The sequence below is a fragment of the Nomascus leucogenys genome, chromosome 4 (genome assembly GCF_006542625.1).
Source record: "Nomascus leucogenys isolate Asia chromosome 4, Asia_NLE_v1, whole genome shotgun sequence".
In the NCBI taxonomy this organism is placed as follows: Eukaryota; Metazoa; Chordata; class Mammalia; order Primates; family Hylobatidae; genus Nomascus; species Nomascus leucogenys.
Window position 1 is genome coordinate 9419633 of NC_044384.1, and position 24723 is coordinate 9444355.

At 40.2% G+C, this 24723-nt stretch overlaps 1 pseudogene; it reads left to right on the top strand.

Annotated features, from left to right (window-relative positions):
• Window positions 1-21255: 21255 nt before the first annotated feature.
• On the top strand, window positions 21256-21765 carry LOC100580268 (annotated as a pseudogene).
• The last annotated feature ends 2958 nt before the right edge of the window (window positions 21766-24723 follow it).

Here is a 24723-nt window from a genome sequence, read left to right on the forward strand (position 1 = left end):
GAGAAAAATAATCTGCTAAGGAAAGAGAATCACTAACACTGGAAGGTAGATGACAATGTAGTAATGTCTTCAAATTTCTCATGGGAAAATCATTCTCAATGGAAAATTCTACATAAGCCAACCACTTAATCATTTATAAGGGCTGATTGAAGACATTTTCAAATATGCATGACTCAGCATATTGATTTCCCTCTTAGGAAGTTAATGAAGGGTGTAATTCAGCAAGAAGGACTAAGAAAGAAGAAATTAGGGAATGTAGTAAAGAGATGATCCAACTGGGAACAGCTATGAAGGACAGTCCCAGGATAACAGCTGTGTAGCTATCCTAGAGAGCAATCAGTTAAAAGCAGAGAAAGATAAATAAAATAAAATAACAAAATAAAGGATATAGAGATAAGTGTTGGGCAAGGGGATATCAACAGAATACGTGGTATTGTATTGAGTTATTTTTAAATGAGGCTATGGTAAAAGTATAGGGTAAAGTAAAAAAATAAAGGCAATAGAAACTCCATGTAAGACAAACAGTTAAAAAAAAAAAAAACAAAGAAAATCATTGTGCATTACATGGTGCTCTAGAGAACAATAAGTATCCAGTTAGATCAAGAAAACTATTTCATTTCCAAGTTATTATCAAACTCTTGACAAAGAAAAGAAGACAATTATGGTCAAAGAATGGAATCAAAGATTATGTTGACAAACAAGTAAACAAGATTTGGAAACTAAGTAGGAAGAGTTGAAAGAATAATGTTATTAATATACTCATATCACATCATATCACACTGTAGGTAATCAAGAGATATTGTCTACATATAATGAAACAAGAGATTAAAAGGTAAAATATTACTTAGAGTTCAAGAGTAATCAATCAAGGAACTAAAACTAGTAATACAGTCATCCCTTAACACACTAAATTAGAATCTGTGGGGCGGGACCCAGCAATCTGTTTTAATACTCCCTCCAGTAGAGTCTGATGCTTACTAAAGTATAAGAACCACTGCTATAGACATAGAAAAAAATTGGGAAGAATAGACACCGAATTATTAAGAAAGAAAGCCCAGAGGAGCAGGACTTCTGTATTCTTGATTTTTAATGAGTAAGTGTTATTTTCATAATATAGAGTTTACATTGTGCAAATATGTGTATGTATATATGTGTAGCAAAATACGGATAAAGTTTCCAGAATCATCAAAGTATGTTTTACTTCCCCAGAAAAACAGAGGAAAAGTCTGATATGCTCTCTGGACACTGTAACAAATCCAAGACACAGTTGAGCATATGTACAGATATAACAAACATTCCAGAACTTGGATCAAAATTCTAAAAGAGTACATATACAGCAAAAGAAGCATTTCCCACAATCTCTCTCCAGCATGATAATACTGTATGTTTCTGATGTTCCTAAGTGCTGTATCCACATAAAATACACTGGCAAGAAAAGTGTTAAATAAACAAAGCAGATTCAACTTCTTCCTCACAAATCTTATTCTAATTCTGGCTAAAAGAGCCCAAATTATTTCAAATATGTTCATTATACTGCTAATCATCTTTGATTTTTCACAAATCAAAATGTAAATTAACATACTTAATCACAGCCTTTTTAATCCAGTAAGTCCATTCAACTCAATATTTTTGGATCATATCCTAAAGTAAAGAAAACCTATATAGGTTAGAAGAGTTCTCAGTACTTGAGATAAAAGCTATTTGTGTATGAAATACTTAGAACATATAAGGTATAGAATTGAAATAACTAAAGCAAAACTAAAGGAGAAAAAAGAAAGAATAGATGACGTGATTCAAGTTCAAATTAAAGAATAAAGCTGACATAAAATGACAAGAATGCAGAAAAAAGACAGAGGAAGCCTGCCTGTCACCAAAGAAACCTGATGACAGAATCATAAAATGAAATGGACCTGGAGAAAATGGTGACTTAAAAACCATCATTACATTTGATTTATATAATCCAGTTTAACTGCCTGTTAGAAAAGCATTTGGTGCACACCTAGTAGCAATTTTTTTAGCCATTCTTTTTTTAGAAGATTTATTTGCAACAGCAAATACTGGTTAGAATTCTATAGCAAAGGTGAAATATGAGTGCAAATATTATCTGGCTCAAAATTCTGAAAATTTATTTCTCCTCTTGTTTGGAAGACCAGAAAATTCTGAGATTATTTTTAATAATAAAAATGTAAAAATAAAGCACTTATTAAAGCAAATGAGAGTAAACCCACTTTAACTCTCCAATGCCAAGTCATGGTCATATTAAATGTCTTTTTTAGATGACTCCCTTTTTAGACCATGAAGAAATACTCCATAATATTTGGAATATATCTGTGTTCATATAAGTACAAGTCACTATACGATATTCTTTGTTTTACTAAGAAAATTAGTAAATCATGAAACATTAACCTATATTCAGGGATTAGAACCATCAGAGGTTTCTTCTGTTATATGGCTATTTCTTCCCTGGACTTATATATCAGTACATCACGTGATCATTATTAGTACTGAAATTTCAATGCAACATTTATATCATTACCATTAAAAGTCTTAAAATTTAAGTGCGCATTTTATAACAAAATTATAGCCAAATATTATCTAAATCTAAAATTGCCTTTGACCATTTAATAAAAATTATCTATACCATATCCATTTCCTCTGTCATCACCTTATAGATAGGACATTATATTTCTCTTGTTGATCCAATAACAATCTCCTGTGCCTGACACATAGTAGGACTCCCAAAATGGTGGTCGTGCAGAATTGAAACCAGATCCATGAAACTATTTTCTTGGTTTTTCTGTATTTTATCCATTTATGTCTCAATGAATAAAGTTTACTTGATTATATGTGATCCTGAGGTGTTTAATTATCAGCAAACATAATCACTCACATATTTCTCTAGCTTTAAAAAGCCTTATATTTTGGTTGAAATGAGACCTGAATATATCAAGAATAAAAGAGCTGCATCTGAAATTGAAGTACAAAATTAAGGTAATTGGAGCACAAATATGCGAATTGAAAAAAAAACTGCTCATAAATTGCAAGAATAAAGATTAACCTAATGGCTTATTTACCTTTTAATTCAAAAGGTAGCTTGTCTTCCCTGGAAGCACAGAACAATGAGAGTCACAGCTTGCATGTGACCGTTCCTATCCACAGTCCCGGAAAAATCTCAGGCAACAATGAGTGCCAGGATCTCCAGCAAAATAGCCTCTTTTGTGGACAGGTTGGTGAAAAACATCTGTTTTAAAGCATCTCAGTCTCTTTGCTTGGAATCCATGCCTATTCACAAACCTTATGATTAAATTTTTGTTTCCACCGTTAGTCAATTAACATTATGATTTTACAAAAATTGGGTTTATTCACCCAGTTCAAGAGCTTGACCAGTGGGAGGGACACCTTTATTCGCAGGAATAAGGTGACTCAAGGAGTCCTGTCCTCGGACAAGAGCAGCTTCCGGCCGGGTTTATTTCACAGGATCCGGAGTCCAGGCCGCCAGGCACTCTGTTCGTTTTTGTGACTGTTTTTTTGAATCTCAACTTCCTCACATCCCATGGAAGGAAAAATATTATTTTATATCCCATTTTATCAGATTAACTGTTAGAGTTTTAGGGAATTTAGATTTTCCAAAAGAAGAGTCCATGGAGGCATAGGAATAATCAGTGACTGCCTCAAATCACCGTCGCACTCCAGCCTGGTCCATTCTGGGGCCAGGCACGCAGGGAACCGGCACGCACGGCGCCCACAGCTGCTCCTCGTCAGGTAATGGACCCCACGGCAGCCAGGGACGCACCCCAGCACCTGAGGTCAGCCTAGGGCCTCGACTCCCCGAAGTGAGAAGGCTGCGGCTTGGGGGACAGCTGGCTGGGCAAAGTGCCCGGGGCGGAAATGCCTTCCGCGGTGCCCCCAGCTGGGGCCCAGCGGCAGCTCCCCTCCCCGGAGACCAGGGGTTCCGCCCTCGGAGACTCAGAATACCCATGCCTGCGGCGACCTTGAGCCTCCTGACTTACTGAGCCTAGTGAGGCCTGACCACGGGGGCGTTCACAGCTCCCTAGGGGCCTCCACTGAGCAGCCAGCTTTGACGCCACCGCTTTGGAGCCTCGCCTCAAGAAGTGGCTGAGCGACAGCGATCTTGGCAGGGAAGCGGAAGTGGTCATGCCGAACCCAGCCTGTGCAACACCCGGCACTGCCATCGCCCTGACACAGGAGTGGCTGCTTTTCCTTCTAACCTCAAACAGCTCCACGGAGAAGGGCTCATGCCTTCCAGACCGTGGGCCTCAATCCTGAAGGCTTCAGCTCACCTCGAGGAATCTTTGGTATCATCGGGACCCAGCAGCCCAGGGGAACAAAGTCAGGAGCAGTAGGAACAAGGCCTGGGCACCAGAAAGCAGCATGGTACAGAAGGAGAATGAGAGAGAAGGCAAGAAGCCCAGAGGCAGTTCTGGAACTTAGGGCACCTCTAAGCCCACAGCACCAAGTCCAGTAGGGACTTTAAGGGTGGCTGGCACAACCAGGATCAAGAATGTGTCTTGGCCCAGCCATCCTCGAATGGGGTCTCTGGCTGCTTCTAGCCCCATTGGCTGCCAAGGTATCCAGCCAGTGGGTAGGGGTGAGTTACCCCAACTGGAGGGGCAGATAGAAATGTAAAAGTTTACCCTATTGGTCACAACCATGACTTGAAATGTTGTGACCTCTGCACGCACTGCACTGCAGGAAGCCACTCCATCTTTGGCAGGGAGGGATGTCATGCAATACTAGGGACATACTTAAACTGAAAAAAATTATTCCTACAAAGCCAAACACACTCTTACCATACAATCCAGCTTTCAAACGCCTAGGCATTCGCCCAAATGAATTTAAAGCTTACGTCCACACCAAAATCTGCACACAGATGTTTATAGCAGCTCTATTCTTAATTCCAAAACTTGGAAGCAAGCAAGATGTCCTTCACCAGGTGAATGAGTAAGTCAACTGTGGTACATCTAGACAATGGAATATTAATAGGATTCAGGGCTAAAAGGAAATGGGCTATGAAGACATAGAAACATATGAAAGAAACTTAAATGCACATTACTAAGTGAAAGTAACCAATCTGAAAAGACTGCATACTGTACAATTCCAACTTTACAACATTCTGGGAAAGGGAAAACTACGGAGGCAGTAAGATCAGTGGTTGCCAGGAGTTTAAGGGAGAGGGGGATGAATAAGCAGAGATTCACAGATCGTTATGACTGTGAAAATACTCTGTGTGATACTATAATGGTGGACACATATCATTATACATTTCTCAAAACCCATACAACACCAAAAGTACAACATCAAGAGTGAATCGTAATGTAACCTGTGGACTTTGGGTGATAATGATGTGTCAATATAGTTTCATGAATTATAACACATGTACCACTCTGCTGGTGGGGGATGCAGATATGAGGGAGGAGGGTGGTCAGGAGTTATATAGGAACTCTTCTGTATTTTGTGCTCAGTTTTGCAGGGAACCCAAAACTGCTCTAAAAAATAAACTCTATTAAAAGTGAAAAGAAATATTCTTTGCTGATCTGAAATTCAATTTTAATGGGCATCCTGTAATTTTACTTGCTAAATCTAGCAACTCTGTTGGAAAAGCACTAAATTTCAAGTTATATAAATTATCATGAATATTTTATTTAATATATTGGATATATTTTGAGTCCCTACTCCCCCTCCTCAGCAGGCAGAAGCCACAGTTGAGTAGAGGGAGAGATTTAGATGGCCTGGATACCCCAAATACCTGATTCAGTTAATTTGCCACAATTTAGCTCCCTTTAATGAGCCCATGGATTAAAAAGAATATTTTTACATGAATTTCTAGTCTCCTAAACTAACATTCTTTGTTTACATAGGGCTTATATTCAATCAGAGGCTTTTTTTGTCTACATGTGTGTTGTTTAAGTAATTTTGTTAAATCTGTGAAGTCAGAAATGGATTTCAATTATTTCAGTGCTCACCAGTAACCTAAAGTGACATCCAAAAAATGTTCTCCATGAATGCTTGCTAAATTCTTCTTCTTCTGTCTCAGATATTTTAAAAGTAGTACATCTGACCTCTAATGCAACGTGCTTTCTTCTCATTAATAGGGCTCTTTCTTAGAAGCTCATTTACATGATATCAGTATAAACTGTATATTTTATTTATTCAAGGAGCAATCCCCACCAAACTTTGCAGAGCCATGATTAGGATCTCTATATTTCTGAAGTCACCTGTCAACACAACTGTGCTTGAATAATTACATTTAGCAATCTATAACCCCAGGCAATTCCAGTTGCTACAGCTATGCCTATGCTGAGATTTTAGGTATCAGCACATCACCAAGATAACAATAAAGCTCATAAAACTGAACCTATTATCTGCCAAACGTATCTCTGGATACTTGCATCTTGGAGAGAAGTCTATTATAGAGATACCGACACACATCACAGCCCCCACCGTCCCCACTACATACTTACAATATTATTATTGACAGTAAGCGATGACTAAGGCTTGTCATCTACCATAAATGGCTGATCTGTCTGTAACAGATTTAATTTACTGACATAAAACATTCTCATTTTCTGCCTACCCAGGTTAAGCAGATGCCTGAGAAGTCACAGTAATAATTCCCACTCTGGCGGCTGACTATTGGTCACTGATTATAACTGGACATTGGAAATTCTTTGCTGCAAAATATCTATTATGAATATGAAGGGACTTTCAAGTTATTCATAGTCTTTCTTAGAGGCTTTTATTAGAGGCTTTTCCAAATCCAAAAGCCAAGATAAAATAGCTCAGCATAGCATTCATTTTTAATGACTCTCAAGCTAGAATGTAAATCCCTGTTCGGCATGCATTAACTCTCATCAGGATTTTAACAACTGGCCTAAATCTTGCCTTGCCCACACTGGATGGGAACGCTAGACAGAGTCACGGTGGTGCCAGGCAGGCAGGGGCTGAGAGCTGCAGATCTCATAGCCACTGAGTGGAAATAGGAAAAAGCACTTGCAGTTTTAAGAGTGAGGCCAGCTCCTTCACTCCTGGAGTCCTGTACTGGACCTCTCCACTCACTAATCCACCTTTGCAAGAAAGAGACAAATCAGGGGCTTGGCTATTTATTCTCAGTGAACAGGGAAACCCTTATGGGAGTAAATGAGTGGCCAAACATTAAGAACAAGTGGTGCAATTAGAAACCAGAGTTTTGGTCTTAAGGGTCTCTGGAAAGAAAATCTAGAAAGTACATAATTTTCTGTAGCAAAATCTGAGAATTCAGACCTATATTTGGTGGGCCCTTGGAAGAAAATAGAGCAATGCCCAGGAATAAAAATAAAAATCAGGGCCAGGCGCGGTGGCTCACGCTTGTAATCCCAGCACTTTGGGAGGCCGAGGCGGGCGGATCACAAGGTCAGGAGATCGAGACCACGGTGAAACCCCGTCACTACTAAAAATACAAAAAAATCAGCCGGGCGTGGTGGCGGGCGCCTGTAGTCCCAGCTACTCAGAGAGGCTGAGGCAGGAGAATGGCGTGAACCTGGGAGGCGGAGCTTGCAGTGAGCCGAGATCGTGCCACTGCATTCCAGCCTGGGTGACAGAGCGAGACTCCGTCTCAAAAAAAATAAAATAAAATAAAATAAAATAAAGTAAAATAAAATAAAATAAAAATCAGATACCCCATGATAGTATAAAACACACTCAAAGACAATAAATAGAACTTCGTATCAACAGTGATCTTTGACATGATGGAATAAATTAGTCACACCATATTCAATGAGTACGAGCACCGCACCTGTCTACCTGAGCAATTATCATGTAAATATGATATGTGCCTTTGGAGAATATCCGCTAGTATATACAAAATCCCACCAGAGGATAAAATAAATTATTAAAAATAAATGAAAACCCCATATCTAGCCTGCAGAAAGAAATCATTCTGTGCTTGTGGCCCACACGCACAAACTTGCTAAAGAATATGTGGGTATATGAAGGTACGTGGGACCCTTGTATAAAACCAAACTTAAAGTTTCATGTCTGGGACGCTAAACCTTCACTGCTCAGGAATTACCTGCTATGAGGCATGAAGCACCTCTTTGGAACTTTTCCCTTCATTTGCCCTGGTGGGTGAGCTGTGTGCCTCTTATGAATACTCCGTGATGAAGCTCAAAGAAAGTGACTCAGAGAGCACAGTGGAACTGTTCCTTAAATGTGGGCTGCCTCTTACAAGGAGGAAAAAAAGGTAATCTGGTTACTTTGGCTACCTATTTATTTATTTATTTATTTATTGAGAGTCTCGCTGTGTTGCTCAGGCTGGAGTGCAGTGGTGCGATCTCAGCTCACTGCAAGCTCCGCCTCCCGGGTTCATGCCATTGTCCTGCCTCAGCCTCCCAAGTGGCTGGGACTACAGGCGCCTGCCACCATGCCCGGCTAATTTTTTGTATTTTTAGTGGAGACAGGGTTTCACCGTATTAGCCAGGATGGTCTTGATCTCCTGACCTCGTGATCCGCCCACCTCAGCCTCCCAAAGTGCTGGGATTACAGGTGTGAGCCACTGCGCCCGGCTCATTTAATTATCTTTAATTAATTAGCCTCCACATGCTACTCTCCCTTTGACATCCCTAACCTACACACATGGGTGTAAGGCCTAAAATTAAGATGCAGTTTTGTATGCTGTCTTGACATCTGGGAAACCAGGAGGGCCTTCAATGGCCTTACCTCAAGTTCCCCTCCCATCTGGGCTCCTGTGGGAAAGATCCCCTAGCTAAAGGACACTCCTTATCATGGGACCACACATATCCCTGAGTAGAGGGCTTCAGTTTCCTGCCAGCCCATGGAGTTATCCAAACAAGCCAACCACATCCTCCTCCTCTTGTTACTACAAAGCCTGCCTCCCCCATCCCCTGCTGGACACCTGTCCGGTGTCAGGTGCCATGGGTTTGGCCATCTCTATAACCCTAGGGTGGGAAACCCTCTTTCACCAACAGGGTGAATAGGGGGAGGTGCTTAAAACAACTCAGTTCATAATTGATTGATTGAAAATTGCCTTGAGCCCTCCCCACATGCACTCTGAGCTGCTGGGACAGGTCTTTCAAGGGCAGGCCTCTCCTTATGATGCCCTGCCACAGAATGGATCTTTGATCCTCTGTTTTTCAATTTACAACAAATTGGCCTGGTGAGGTGCCTCGTGCCTGTAATCCCAGCACTCTGGGAGGCCAAAGTGGGAGGATCTCTTGAGCCCAGGAATTCAAGAGCAGCTTAGGCAACAAAGCAAAACCCCATCTCTAAAAACAAAAAATAAAAAATAAAAAAATTAGCCATGCATGGTAGCACATGCCTTGGTCCCAGCTACTCAGGAGGCTGAGGCAGGAGGATCAGTTGAGCCCCGGAGTTCAAGGCCGCAGGGAGCTATGATCATGACACTGCACTCCAGCCTGGGCAGCAAAGTGAGACCATGTCTCTAAAAAAAAAAAAAAAAAATTAAGAATTGTATATTGAATCTTTGTCTCTCCTTGAATTGAACAAACAATTTTTCTGAACACATAAGTCCATGGAAGAAACATTTTTCCTCTATTAACAAAAACCTTTCAGACACTTTTCTTTCAGGTCACTTTTATACCAAACACTATTATTCCTTTCTCTTTTTTTTTTAAGCTTATAATGTTGATTTTAGGAGTAACCTTCACCACCACCTACAACACAAATTATACTCCCTTGCCTAGCCAATGAAAATTCTAAAACTTCCCCTGCAGCAGTCATTAAATAATAAATACTTTACTGTCATGATTTTATCCATAAACACTCGATGGTTTACAGACGGATTTATAAGGAAACCCAGGGAACTACGACTGATCACATCCTATGCCAGTTCTTCTCCACATCCCCCGACCACACTAACTCTTCTCTAGGCAGAGATGTGACAGTCACCACTGAGCCATCTTCCGGGGAACACAGGGGTCCCTCCTGACAGCAGAAGTTGCTAGAACGACTGGAAATAGACGTCCAGCTGGCATGCCCACTGACGCGTGTCCATGGCCCACTGCAGCTCCCTGGGAAGTGTGTTGCTGCACCATAGGCTCCGCCGCAGGGAGTGCGCTCCCAGGACCACCAAACCCTTCAGGTTCCAAGAAAAAAGCAGACTAATAACTGGAATCACTTATGACAGCCCTTTGGAAGCCCTGTCCCTTAGCACCACTACCAAAATAAATGCTACTGTAGTCAAGTCAAAAGTTCTTTCTTTCAACTTCTCTTACCTAGACAAATACTTATTGAAGAGCTATTATTTAGCGAGTATTGTCCCAGATTCTAAGGCTACAGTACTGGATATACTGCAGCATTCTTCCTCCATTGGCTCACAGTAGTGGGCGACACAGGAAAGGAAGCAGTTAAAATACTATAGGAAAAAAGGTGAGTGGACAGACTGTGGTACAGCCAGACAATGAAATATTATTCAAAAATAACAAGAAATTAGCTATCAAGCCATGAAAAGACATGCAGGAACCTTAAATGCAAATTTCTAAGTGAAGGGAGGCAGCCAGAAAGGCCTTTATCCTGCATGACTCCAACTGTACAATATTCGGGAAAAGGCAAAACTATCCAGAGAGTAAAAGGATCAGGGGCTGCCAGGAGCAGCAGAGAGGCAGGGATGAACAGGCAGAACACAGAGGATTTTTAGGGCAATGAAAATATTCTTTATAATATTACAGTAGTGGATATGTCTTAGTCACGTCAAAACCCATAGAGTATACAACACCCAGAGTGAACTATGGACTTTAGTTAATAACCGTGTATTAATATTTGTTCATGAATTATAACAAATGTCTCATATTAGTGGATGATGTTAATAGAAGAAACTGTACAAGGAAGAATAGATGACAAATCTCTGTACTATCTGTTCAATGTTTCTGTAAACCTAAAATGGTTCTAAAAACTAAAGTCTATTAATTTAAAATCAAAAAATGTATAGGAAAGGCCCATTTTAGCACCAATTGCATTTTAGCACCAATAACTCATAATGACTGTTCAATGTTTCACAGGCCTGTTGGCACTTAATCTTCACAGCAACCTGTTACTCTCCCCAGTATGCAGATGATAAAATGAAGGCAGTAAAGTTGAATTCTTTGCCTGGATTCACAAAGTTTGCTATGGGCTGGCCTAGGTTTGACTACAGAACCCAGGTCTTAACCATAACCATCTGTGTTTGGCCTCTTCCCTAAAAGACACCATATAAACGTCTGTGAAATGGGGGAAGTATTCCCCTTGCCTTGGGTGGAACTGAGGTGGAATCATGAAGTTCTTACTGTGTTCAGAGTACTAATCTTATTTAGGCCATGGAAGACTGGAGTGAATGCCAGTCATGCCCCAGTGTAAAATAGATCAGGCCAGAGGTGGTTAGGACGATATATGATGACTCTTAGGTACTGAACCTCTTACCAGTCATTGTTGATCTGGGACAAATGGAGAAAGGCTCTTTGATAATAAAAATTTTTTATGAGGAATAATCACTTGAAATAAATGACTAAAAATGTAATGACTTAAAGCTAATCTTTAGAACATCAAGCTATGATGTACCCTCTCCAAGATTGTATTAGTCTTCCTAGTGCTGTCTGGTACCAATATCCTACTTGTAGATAATGAACCGGCCTCAAGTAAGTCCTATTCCAGTAGCCTCACCAATGCAAAGCGAAATGGAAGAAGCCCCAAAAGATAGTAGTAGAGGAAGACTCTATCTGCATAAAGATGCAAGGCCACAAGAGGGCACTGCAGACACAATGTGGAATGCAGATGCCCACAGGTACCCAGTCACTCACTGCAAAGAGAAGTGGGCAAAAGTTAATTCGCTTTCCAATTTTAAAAGACAAATCATGACTTAATCTACAGTAGTGACTTAATCTATATTTAAATCCCAACATGCTGCAGAGCTATTTGGTATTATTCAGAATTAGAATTATTTCCCTTAGAAGCTTCCAAAGTAATATTTAAATACTATTAAACTGTATCTTACTTATACAACTAAGTATATTATACAGCAAGCAATAAACCTAAATAAAATTGCTAGTCAAATTGAGCATGAATTAAGTGATCAGAGAATGTCATACCTTCTTCAGTTCTACCCAGTGCTTGTCAGAGCACCATTCCTTCACTTAGTAGGATCATGTTACAAACTGTCATTAAATGTATCTGATAAATTAGTAATACATCATCAGAACACAGCCTACAGTTTTTGGGATAAGGGATTTTTAATATAAAAACTTTCTTGAGTGTTTTCCTACTGTAAGAAATTTTTAGTAGCTTTTCTCCTGTATTTACGTGATGCAGGCTTTGATCCCAGGAGACTGTCTTAACTCTGCAAATGCCAGAGAATCCATATTTACATCATAGAGATGAGCTATGGCAAATCAAGTCAGTAGCATTAGATGGTACCAGTTTAGTTTGTTCCTTAAAAGAAAAACACAAAGGCTGTGCATGAACTCACAGGACCAGCCATGCTAACAAAGGGGCCTCCACCTTGTCAAGTTTAACCAAGAGCAAATGGGTTTTAAAACACACCTTTACATTTTTATAATGGGGAGATGAAGAGAAGAAAATTGTGCATCAAAAATGTTTTCGAATCCTCATATCCATATGTGGAAATATAAATTAAAATATCATTGTAAGAAGTTATAAAAAGAATTTGCGCAGAACCACAACATTTTGATACCATTCAAACAATAATATCTATCTTAAGGTTTGAAAGAAAGTATAATATTAGGCATCGGTTTTTTTTAATTTTTAGTTTATGATTGAGAATTAAACCACAATATAAAACCAAAAATATTTTCAAAGAGAATTTAGAAGTTATGTTGATTTATGCAAGAAGTAGTGTTATCATATTATTAATACATTAATTAATACAGCTACATTTAAAACCCTGTAGACATGGGTGTACATACCAATATTTTTTCTCCTTATTAACAAATAGAGGGAAATTATATGCTACTGTTAATCTAATTTCCTGCTTTACAACCCTCTTTTAATTTCTGACATATGTTTATGTCTGAAACAGAAGAGCAAAGCACTTGCAAACACCGCTGAGTTAAGCCCTAACACTTCTGGAACCCTTGAGGATTTGAGCGACTGGTGTGGAGAGATTGTCAGTATGCAGTGCCCTCTGCTGGCCAAATTATTAAACATCGCGATAAACAAAATTCCCGAGTGTTAATGTTACAATGTAGGGGAATAAAACTAAGATTCTTTTGGAATTAGCCCTATAATTCCGGAGAGTCACCATTCACTATCATAATTCCTTAGTGAACAGGGATTTACTTTTATGGAACAAAACAAGCGCAAAGCTACCTGATACAAAGAAACATCCCCTGCCAAGAATGGAATAGAGAGTGAGACATCTTATGCCTGCCCAGGTCTCAGGTCCAAAGTCACCCCATCTGTTACCTCTTTCTCAATCTTACTGCCCCTCCTCCATTTCCCACAGCCTCTCCGTGCTTTCACTTACCAGTTCTGCTGCAATCTTTCAGCTCGTATCTTCTCATTGGAACTGTGAGCTCATCCAGCAGAGATACGTGTCACTCCTCCTGGAAGCCTCGGACATTACAAAAATTCAGTAACTGTCTGTCCAGTTTGGGTTTCTTCAAAAGCTCTAGAATTAATCATAGGGCCAGAATGTTGCAATGCAGTTCCCGGTGATGAATTTAGAAAGTTGTCCTGGACCCCAGAATGGAAATTTTTAATCATGAAGAGTGGTGAACACAATGTGTGTGGCATAATAAACCTCTGGCTGTGTATTCATTAATTTTAAAGAAGAAAACGAGTATAACATTGCTGCTAAGACTTAGATGGGCTTCTGCATAGAATTTCCATTTGGGTTCCAGGACAGATTCTTGGGTTCAGAAGCCACTAAGAAGGGGGAAGGAAGAGAGAAGGCAAACCTCTGGGCCAAGGTTCGGGGGAGGTGGAGGCAAACCTCCGAGACAGAGAGAGGAAGGCAGGCCTCTGAGACAAAGATAAATCATTCTGGGCTCCTCTGTAGGGTTCAGACTGACTCGGTTTTATCCGGAGTAAAACAAAAGCAGTCATTTTAATACATCCTTGAAATTCACATCTTTCCAGGTGCTGTAAGAGCACTGGGAAGACAGAAAGATTAAATCTTTGTCAGTGAATATTTAAGCAATATACCAGGAAGCCTTTCAAGTGAGAAGCAAAACCTAGTAATTATAAAGATAAAATTGTGCAATTTGACTACATTAAATAACAAGCCTTTACTCTGCAAAACAGCATTACCTAAATGTCAAAATACAAGTAACAAACTGGGAAAAGTATCTGCAACACATATGGAAAGGCTACAGTCCTTACTATGTAAAAAGTATTTATACAAACCAGTAAGAAAGTTAATGCTAACAACCTAATACGACACACGTGAGCAGTTTTCAAGAGAGGAAGGAGACTGTCTAAGCACGTGTCAATATAGTCAACCTCACTAATAATAAAATGCAGCTATTATACCTAATTAATCTAACAACTATCAAATAGGTAAAACTAAAAATATTTTATAAACTTTGTATATTAAAGCAAATGACCCCTCTAATATGCTCTTGACAAGAAAACTTAATTCTACAACTTTCACACAGAACAGTTTGGCAATATCTATCATAATGCACCTTACACACATGCCCAGCCAGGTCTAGGCATTTTCCCTACACATCCATTCCCGTTGGTACAAGGATATTCACAGTATTCTCATTTTTAATAGCAAAAAAAAATCTGGGAACAACCTAAATGTCCATGAGTGGAGGCTGAATAAAGAAATCATGGGCTGGACGTGGTGGTTCACGTCTGTAATCCCAGCACTTTGGGAGGCCAAGGCAGGTGGATCACTTGAGGTCAGGAGTTCGAGACCAGCCTGGCCAACATGGCAAAACCCTGTCTCTACTAAAAATACAAAAATTAGCCAGGCGTCAGCGGGGCGCGGTGGCTCACGCCTGTAATCCCAGCACTTTGGGAGGCCGAGGTGGGCGGATCACGAGGTCAGGAGATCGAGACCATCCTGGCTAACACGGTGAAACCCCATCTCTACTAAAAATACAAAAAATTAGCCGGGTGAGGTGGCGGGCGCCTGTAGTCCCAGCTACTGGGGAGGCTGAGGCAGGAGAATGGCGTGAACCCCGGCGGGGGGGAGCCTGCAGTGAGCCGAGATCGCGCCACTGCACTCCAGCCTGGGCGACAGCGAGACTCTGCCTCAAAAAAAAAAAAAAAAAAAAAAATTAGCCAGGCCTGATGGTATGAGCCTGTAATCCCAGCTACTTGGGAGGCTCAGGCAGGAGAATTGCTTGAACCTGGGAGGCAGAGATTGCAGTGAGCTGAGATTGCGCCACTGCACTCTAGCCAGGGCGACACAGTGAGACTCTCTCTCAAAAAAAAAAGAAAAAAGAAAGAATGAAAGAAAGAAAGAATAGTACACCAACATTTACAGTGTACCAATATTTACAGTGAGAGTAGGATTATATATACTAATTCAAAAAGATTGCTGAGACATTGTTTATTGGAAAAATGTGCAGAATGAAGATGATCATACACTCTAATCTTGTGTTTATAAAGAACATACATGTGTTTATTAATCAACAGCTTCACTCTGGAAAAGTGTGGAATGACCTCTGGGAAGTACAGCTGGGAGGAGACTGAGTTGCACTGTATAGAATATACTCTGGCACTTCTTGTTCATTTTTGGCCATATCGTTATATTACTCTTTCAAAAATAAATTTTAAAAACTGTATTTTGGGAGGCTGAGGTGGGAGGATGGCTTGAGGCTAGCAGTTGGAAAAAACCCTGGGCAACATGCTGAGACCCTGTCTCTATTTCAAAACAAAACTATGTTTAAAAATAAACATTTCCAGCAGTTTCATCTACAATGTGAATTGCATATGTGCAGTTAATAACAAAGTCCCTCTGTCTAGCTTCTAATTTGTCAGACACAGCAAACAGGATGCAAGGATGTTTGGACTGAGAAGATAAGCACTTGGCTCCCCAGGCAGGGGCTCATGGTGACTGGAGAATGAGAACTGGATCCTAGACTCTAGGCAAGGCTGCCCACCCCTCCCTGCCCCTACTCCCTTGGGAATGGAGCCTTCTCAGCAGCAGAGCCAACCTGAACTCAGGTCGTCCAACAGGATGCAGGGGTCTTGAAAGGCAGTAAAATGACTCTGGGTCAGACATCCTCGATTGCTCCTAGGTAGATCACTACACTCAGCAAACACCCAGGATCCTCCTGAGAATGAGGAGAGTGTTTCTCCAGCACGGCTTACAGAGAAGCCCCTGAAAGGCCCGTGAGGCCACTGTTGGAGTGTGGAACAGCTGCACTGGTCACCTGTGGACATGAGTTTTTTCTAAAAGTGTCCCTATCCAGGTAAAACTCAAAGTTAGATGGGCTGAAAAACTGATGAGGTTTGGGCACCACTTTTCAATGATTTAAAAGAAGCAAACCATGCTGACAACATAGGAGTGTACATGAATTATGTCAGATGAGTTTATCAGCAGTCTTTGTATTAGGCCATTGTTGCATTGCTTTAAAGAAATACCTGAGACTGGTCATTTATAAAGAAAAGAGGTTTAATTGGCTCACAGTTCTGCAGGCTGTAGAGGACATGATTGAACATGGTTTCAATGTCTGCTCAGATTCTGGGGAGGCCTCAGGATGCTTACAGTCATGGCAGAAGGTGAAAGGGGAGCAGACTTCTCATACGACGGGAGCAAGAGCAACAGAGAGTGTGAGGTGCCACACGCTTTTAAACACCAGATCTCACTAGAATTCACTGTCACGAGGACAGCACAAAGGGGATGGTGCTAAACCATTTATGTGAAATCCACCCCCAAGATCCAATCATTTCCCACAAGGCCCCACCTCCAACCTTGGGGATCACATTTCAATATGAAATTTGGGTGGGGACACACCTCCAAACTCTGTAAGTGTTCAAACTTTTTGATTATGGGTCCCTTCCATAAAAAAACTTCTGAGCATGTACTTGCATTCTATGTGTACTCACATAAGCATATAGACTTATCACTGTACTCAATACTGTGCACATTACAAACCAAATACAAAACAGAAATGCTTAAAGTGTAATATAAACCATAGTTTTCCTGCTCTCATACTCACCATTTGGAAATAACAGCTGTGAACGGTGCTTCTCACACTTCAGACATCTGCACACTGTTAATGGGTTTTTGGTGCATATGGGGACTGCCATGTTTAGTATAATCTTAAGAAAAGTTATAACAATGCTTAAGACTAACATTAACTGTGAAATAATCTCTCTTTCCTGCCATTTAAAAGCATGAAATCCAGTCCAGTAGACCGCCTGATTCACAGGACAGCTAGTTACTCTACTTTTGGTAAATAGAACCTTCTGATACAAATTCGTGGTCCTCTTGGGAGTCAGGGACTGGTGACTCTCAGCTAGTTCCATACATTCAGCTTAATCATGATCATGGATGTAGAAGTTGTACAGAAATTACTATGAAAAATCACTTACAGGACTGGAGAGATGCTAAATGGAAGGCCTCTCAGATTCAAAAGCTGAAAGTTTGAGTTATGTAAATTTAGGAAATCATGGAAAATAAATTCCTTGTCTTCTCTTGGATTGACTTGACTCTGCAAAGTATTCTTTCATTATCTGTGGCAGCATTAGGATGTGGTTTATAAATATTCCCAATAATACCTCATTGATTTCATTTTCTGAGTAGTGAAAAAAATCATCAAGTATGGGAAAGAATTAAGCTCCCAGTGTGCCCCAGTTTGGTCTCTAATAATTCCTAACATTACAACCTCAACAGTAAAAACTGTAATCATTCAGTTGTGGGTGACAGGTTCAGGCTAGGCCAAATAGTAATATATTCCCAAACCACCACATATCACAAAATCATCTTTACCGGTTTTATCAACAACATGAAGAAGTGATTTTACCTCCGTGTAAATTTATGCAAACAGCTTTTCTATTAGCAATGTATTTTGGTGTTTTTTTAATGCAGTTTCATAGCCCACTCCCTCACTCAAAATACTGTAAATAAAAAACATCTTATGTCTAAGATTTTATCTTCTCCACAATTTTCACTATTTCCTTTAACAACCAGAGTCATGTTGTTGACTATGAACCTTTCTCTTTGAATAAAGACTATTGGTGGAATCACTTTATTTTTATATAAAAGCCCTTGTTCGTTGAATATATTTCAGCCATCTTAAAAATACTAGTCCCCATGCAGGGAACCCCTGGCTTGGGCCCACAGCACAGACTCTCCATCCTGGACTGATTGCACTGAGTGATTGACGACCTGCATTTCTCTGGGGTGGAGTCCCCAGGAGACAAGCAAAAGACCCTTGGACACAACCACTACTAATGTCCCTTCCTCTGCTGCCTCCAAGTTGAGGAAGGAAAATAAACTCTGAGAACACCCCAGAGCTGTGGTGAGTAGCTCAGGAGTGCCAAGCTGCAATCTACAGCCAGCACTCAAGTGAGAGAAGAGCCCAAAATTTCAGAGCATTGAGAGGGAGCGTGGCTGCAACAGTAAGGAAATATAGGGAAGACACACAACTGAGCAACAGCCTACCAACTGACCGATATGCCTAAGCACCGCCTACTGAATCACACTCCAAAGCTTCAACCCCCAGAATACCTCACTAACATACCCTGCTGTGAGACCAAAGACAAGCAGTCAGCTACAAATAAAGATGCTGCACAAAGCCTTATCCCTGTGAAAACATCCAGAAAAGAAGTCTATTGACTGTACTCAATATACACTGCAGTTAAAGGAACACCCACATGCAGAGATGAGAAAGAACCAATGCAAGAACTCAGGTAATGCAGTAGTACTCCAACAAGGGTTCTTTTTTTTCTTTTCTTTTCTTTTCTTTTTTTAAGACGGAGTCTCACTGTGTCACCAGGCTGGAGTGCAGTGGCGTGATCTTGGCTCACTACAACCTCTGCCTCCCAGGTTCAAGCCATTCACCTGCCTCAGCCTCCCGAGTAGCTGAGACTACAGGCATGCGCCACTACACACAGCTAATTTTTGTATTTTTAGTAGAGACAGGGTTTTACCATGTTGGCCAGGATGGTCTCAATCTTTTGACTTTGTGATCCACCCACCTCGGCATCCCAAAGTGCTGGGATTACAGGCATGAGCCACCGTGCCTGGCCCCAACAAGAGTTCTTAACCAGGCTCAGTTGTATAATTCAGAATATGGATAGGAACAAAGATCATCAAGATTCAGGAGAATAGCAAAACCCAATCCAAGGAAACTAAGTATGACAATAAAATGATACAGAAGCTGAAAGATGGCATAGCCAAATCCTAATGGATCTGACAGAGTGGAAAAACACAGTACAAGAATTTCACAATGCAATTGCAAATATCAGCAGTGGAATAGACCAAGCTGAGGAAGGAATCTCAGAAATTAAAGACTGCCTCTCTGAAATAAGACAGTCAAATGAAAATAAAGAAATTAGAATGAAAAGCAATGAACAAAACCTCTGAAAAATATGGAATTATATAAAGAAGGCAAATCTACCAACCACTGGTGTCCCTGAAAAGGAAGGGGAGGAAGCAAACAACTTGGAAAACGTATTTCAGGATATCATCTATGAAAACTTCCCCAGTCTCGCTGGAGAGGCCAACAGTCAAATTCAGGAAATAGAGAACTCCTGCAAGATTCTACACAAGAAGATCATCCTTAAAACACATAATCATCAGACTTTCCAAGGTTGAAATGAAAGAATGGTAGAGGCAGCTAGAGAGAAAGGGCAGATCACCTACAAAGGGAACACCATTGGGCTAACAGTCCACCCCTCAGCTGAAACCCTACAAGCCAGAAGAAACTGGGGGCCTATATTCAACATTTTTAAAGAAAGAAAAAATTAACCAAGAATAGCCAGCCACACTAAGCTTCCTAAGTGAAGAAGAAATCCTTTTCAGATAAGCAAATTTTGAGGGAGTTTGTTACCACCAGATCTGTCTTACAAAAGATCTTTAAAGGAGAACTAAATATAGAAAAGAAAGACTGTTACCAGCAAATACAGGAACACACTTAAATACACAGACCAGTCACACTATAAAGCAACATAATAACCAGCTAAAAACACAATGACAGGATCAAAACCACTCATATCAATAGAAACCTTGAATGTAAATGGGCTAAATGCCCCCACCCCCTTAAAAGGCACAGAGTGGCAAGCTGAATAAAAAAGCAAGACCCAATGGTATGCTGTCTTCAAGAAAACCATCTCACACATAATGACACCCATAGGCTCAAAATAAAGAGATGGAGACAAAATCTACCAAACAAATGGAAACCACAAAAGAGCAGATCCCAACTATCATGAATATATATGCACCCAACATAGGAACACCCAGGTTCATAAAACAAGTTCTTAGAGACCTTTAAAGAGACACAGACTCACACATACTAATATTGGGAAACCTCAAAACTCCATTGACAGTATTAGACAGAACGTCAAGACAGAAAATTAACAAAGGTATTTATAGCCTGAACTCAACATTGGACCAAATCGATCTGATAGAGCTCTACAGAACTTTCCACCCAAAAACAACAAAATATACATTCCTCTCATCACCACATAGCACATTGACCACATAATCAAATATAAAACAATCCTCAGCAAATGCAAAAGAACCAAAATCATACCAAACACATTCTCAGACCACAGCAATATAAAAATAGAAGTCAGGACTAAAAAAATTGCTCAAAACCATCAATTACATGGAAATTAAACAACATCCTCCTGAATGACTTTTGAATAAATAATGAAATTAAGGAGAAATCAAGAGTTCTTGGAAACTAATGAAAGCAAAGATATAACATATGAGAATCTCTGGGACACAGCTAAGGCAGTGTTAAGATGGAAACTCATAGCGCAAAACATCCACATCAAAAAGTTAGAAAGATCTCAAATTAACAATCTAATATCACAACTGAAACAACTAGAAAAGCAAAGGCAAACCAACTACAAAGCTAGCAGAAGACAAGAAATAACCAAAATCAGAGCTGAACTGAAGAAAACTGAGACATGAAAAACCATTCAAAAGATCAACAAATTCAGGAGTTTGTGTTTTGAAAAAAATTAGTAAGATAGACAGGCCACTAGCTAGACTAATAAAGAAGAAAAGAGAGAAGATCCAAACAAACACAATTAGAAATTACAAAGGGGATGTTACCACTGACCCCACAGAAATAAAAATAACCGCTTTAAGCCGGAACCACCATCTTCCAGTAATTCACCAAAATGACAAACACAAAGGGAAAGAGGAGAGGCACCCGATATATGTTCTCTAGGCCTTTTAGAAAACATGGAGTTGTTCCTTTGGCCACGTATATGCAAATCTATAAGAAACGTGATATTGTAGACATCAAGGGTATGGGTACTGTTCAAAAAGGAATGCCCCACAAGTGTTACCATGGCAAAACTGGAAGAGTCTACAATGTTACCCAGCATGCTGTTGGCATTGTTGTAAACAAACAAGTTAAGGGCAAGATTCTTGCCAAGAGAATTAATGTGCGTATTGAGCACATTAAGCACTCTAAGAGCCGAGATAGCTTCCTGAAACGCGTGAAGGAAAATGATCAGAAAAAGAAAGAAGCCAAAGAGAAAGGTACCTGGGTTCAACTAAAGCGCCAGCCTGCTCCACCCAGTGAAGCACACTTTGTGAGAACCAATGGGAAGGAGCCTGAGCTGCTGGAACCTATTTCCTATGAATTCATGGCATAATAGGTGTTAAAAAAATAAATAAATAAAGGACCTCTGGGCTGTAAAAAAAAAAAAAAAAAAAAAAAATAAAAATAACCAGAAGAATCTACTATGGATACCTCTGTGCATACAAACTAGAAAACCTAAAAGAGATGGATAAATTCCTGAACACATACACCCTTCCAAGATTGAACCAGGAAAAAACTGATTCCCTGAACAGATCAATAACAAGCTCCAAAATCAAATCAGTAATAAATAGCCTACCAACCAAAAACAGCCCAGGACCAGATGAATTCACGGCCAAATTCTACCAGATGTACAAAGAAGAACTGATAACATTCCTACAGAAACTATTCCAAAAAATTGAGGAGGGGGGATTCCTCCCCAACTCATTCTATCACGCCAGCATCATCCTGATACCAAAACCTGGTAGAGACACAACAAAAAAAGGAAAACTTTGGGCCAATATCCTTGATGAACATTGATGCAAAAATCCTCAACAACAAAAAAAAAACTTGCAAACTGAATCCAGCAGCACATCAAAAGCCTAATTCACTATGATCAGGTAGGCTTCATCCCCAGGATGCAAGATTGGTTCAACATATACAAACCAGTAACTGTGATTCATCACCTGAACAGAACTAAAGACAAAAACCACATGATTATCCCAATAGATGCAAAAAAAGGCTTCTGATAAAATTCAACAAACCTTCATGTTAAAAACTCTCAATGAACTAAGTATTGAAGGAACATACCTCAAAATAATAAGAGCTATCTATTACAAATCCACAGCCAACATTATACTGAATGGGGAAAAGCTGGAAGCATTCCCCTTAAAAAAACAGTGCAAGAAAGGGATGCCACCTCTCACCACTCTTCAATATAGCATTGGAAGTCCTGGCCAGAACAACCAGGCAAGAGAAAGAAATAAAGGTCATCCAAATAAGAACACAGGAAGTCAAACTATCCTTGTTTGTAGATGGCATGATCCTACATCTAGAAACCCCATAGTCTCAGCCCAAAAGCTCCTTCAGCTGATAAACAACTTCAGCAAAACTTCAGAATACAAAATCAATGTACAAAAATCACTAACATTGCTACACACCAACAACAGCCAAGCTGAGAGCCACGTCAGAAATACAATCTCATTCACAATTGCCACAAGAAGAATAAAATACCTAGGAAATACAGCTTATCAGGGAGGTAAAAGATCTCTACAATAAGAACTACAAGACAGCCAGGCATGGTGGCTCATGCCTGTAATCCCAGCACTTTGGGAGGCTGAGACGGGTGGATCATGAGGTCAGGAGATCAAGACCATCCTGGCTAACACAGTGAAACCCCGTCTCTACTAAAAATACAAAAAATTAGCCAGGCATAGTGGTGGGTGCCTGTAGTCTCAGCTACTTGGGAGCTACTCTAGAGGCTGAGACAGGAGAATGGTGTGAACCCAGGAGGTGGAGCTGGCAGTGAGCCGAGATCGTGCCACTGCACTCCAGCCTGGGCGACTGAGTGAGATTCCATCTCAAAAAAAAAAAAAAAAAAAAAAAAACTACAAGACACTGCTCAAAGAAATCAGAGATGACACAAACTAATGAAAAAATATTCCATGAAGAATTAACAGTGTTAACATGGCCATACTACCCAAAGCAATTTATAGATTCAATTCTAATCCTATCAAATTACCAACAACATTTTTCACAGCACCAGAAAAAAGTATTTTAAAATTCCTGTGGAGGTTGGGTGCAGTGGCTCACACCTGTAATCCCAGCACTTTGGAAGGCCAAGGCAGGTGGATCACCCAAGGTCAGGAGTTCAAGACAAGCCTGGCCAACATGTTGGAACCCCGTCTCTACTAAAAATACAAAAGATTAGCCACGTGTGGTGGCACATGCCTGTAGTCCCAGCTACTGGGGAGGCTGAGGCAGGAGAATTACTTGAACCCAGGAGGGGGAGATTGCGGTGAGCCGAGATTGTACCACTGCACTCCAGCCTGTGCAACAGAGCGAGAATCTATCTCAAAAAATATATATATATGGTTTTTTTTAAGCCAGAATAGCCAAAACAATCCTAAGCAAAAAGGACAAAGTTGGAGGCATCATCTTACCAAACTTCAAACTATACTACAGGGCTACAGTAACCCAAACAACATTGTACTGGTACAAAACAGACACACAGACCAATGGAACATAATAGAGAGCCAAGAAATAAGGCCACACACCTATGACCATCTGATCTTTGACAAAGCTAACAAAAACAAGCTATGGGGAAAGGACTCCCTACTCAATAAATTGTTTTGAGATAATTGGCTAGTGATATGCAGAAGATTGAAACTGGACCCCTTCCCTACACCATTTACAAAAATCAACTCAAGATGGATTAAAGGCTTAAATGTAAAACCCAAAACTATAAAAACCTTGGACAGCAATGGAGGCAATACCATTCTAGACAGAGGAATGGGCAAAGATTTCATAATGAAGACACCAAGAGCAATTGCAACAAAAGCAAAAATTGACAAGTGGGATCTAATTAAACAAAAGAGCTTCTGCACAGCACAAGAAACTATCAATAGAGTAAACAGACAATCTACAGAATGGGAAAAATATTTTGTAAACTAAACATCTGACAAAGGTCTAACAGCATCTATAAGAAACCTAAATTTATGAGAAAAAATAAACAACCCCATTAAAAAGTGGGAAAAGGACATGAACAGACACTTTTCAAAAGAAAATATATGTATTAGTCTATTTTCATACTACTATGAAGAAATATCCAAGACTGGGTAATTTACAAAGAAAAACAGGCACCTGTAACTCACATGGACTCACAGTTCCACATAGCTGGGGAAGCCTCACAACCATGGCGGAAGGCAAAGGAAGAACAAAGGCACATCTTACATGGTGGCAGGCAAAAGAGAGGGTGTGCAGGTGAATTGCCCTTTTATAAAATCACCAGTTCTCAGGAGACTTATTCACTATC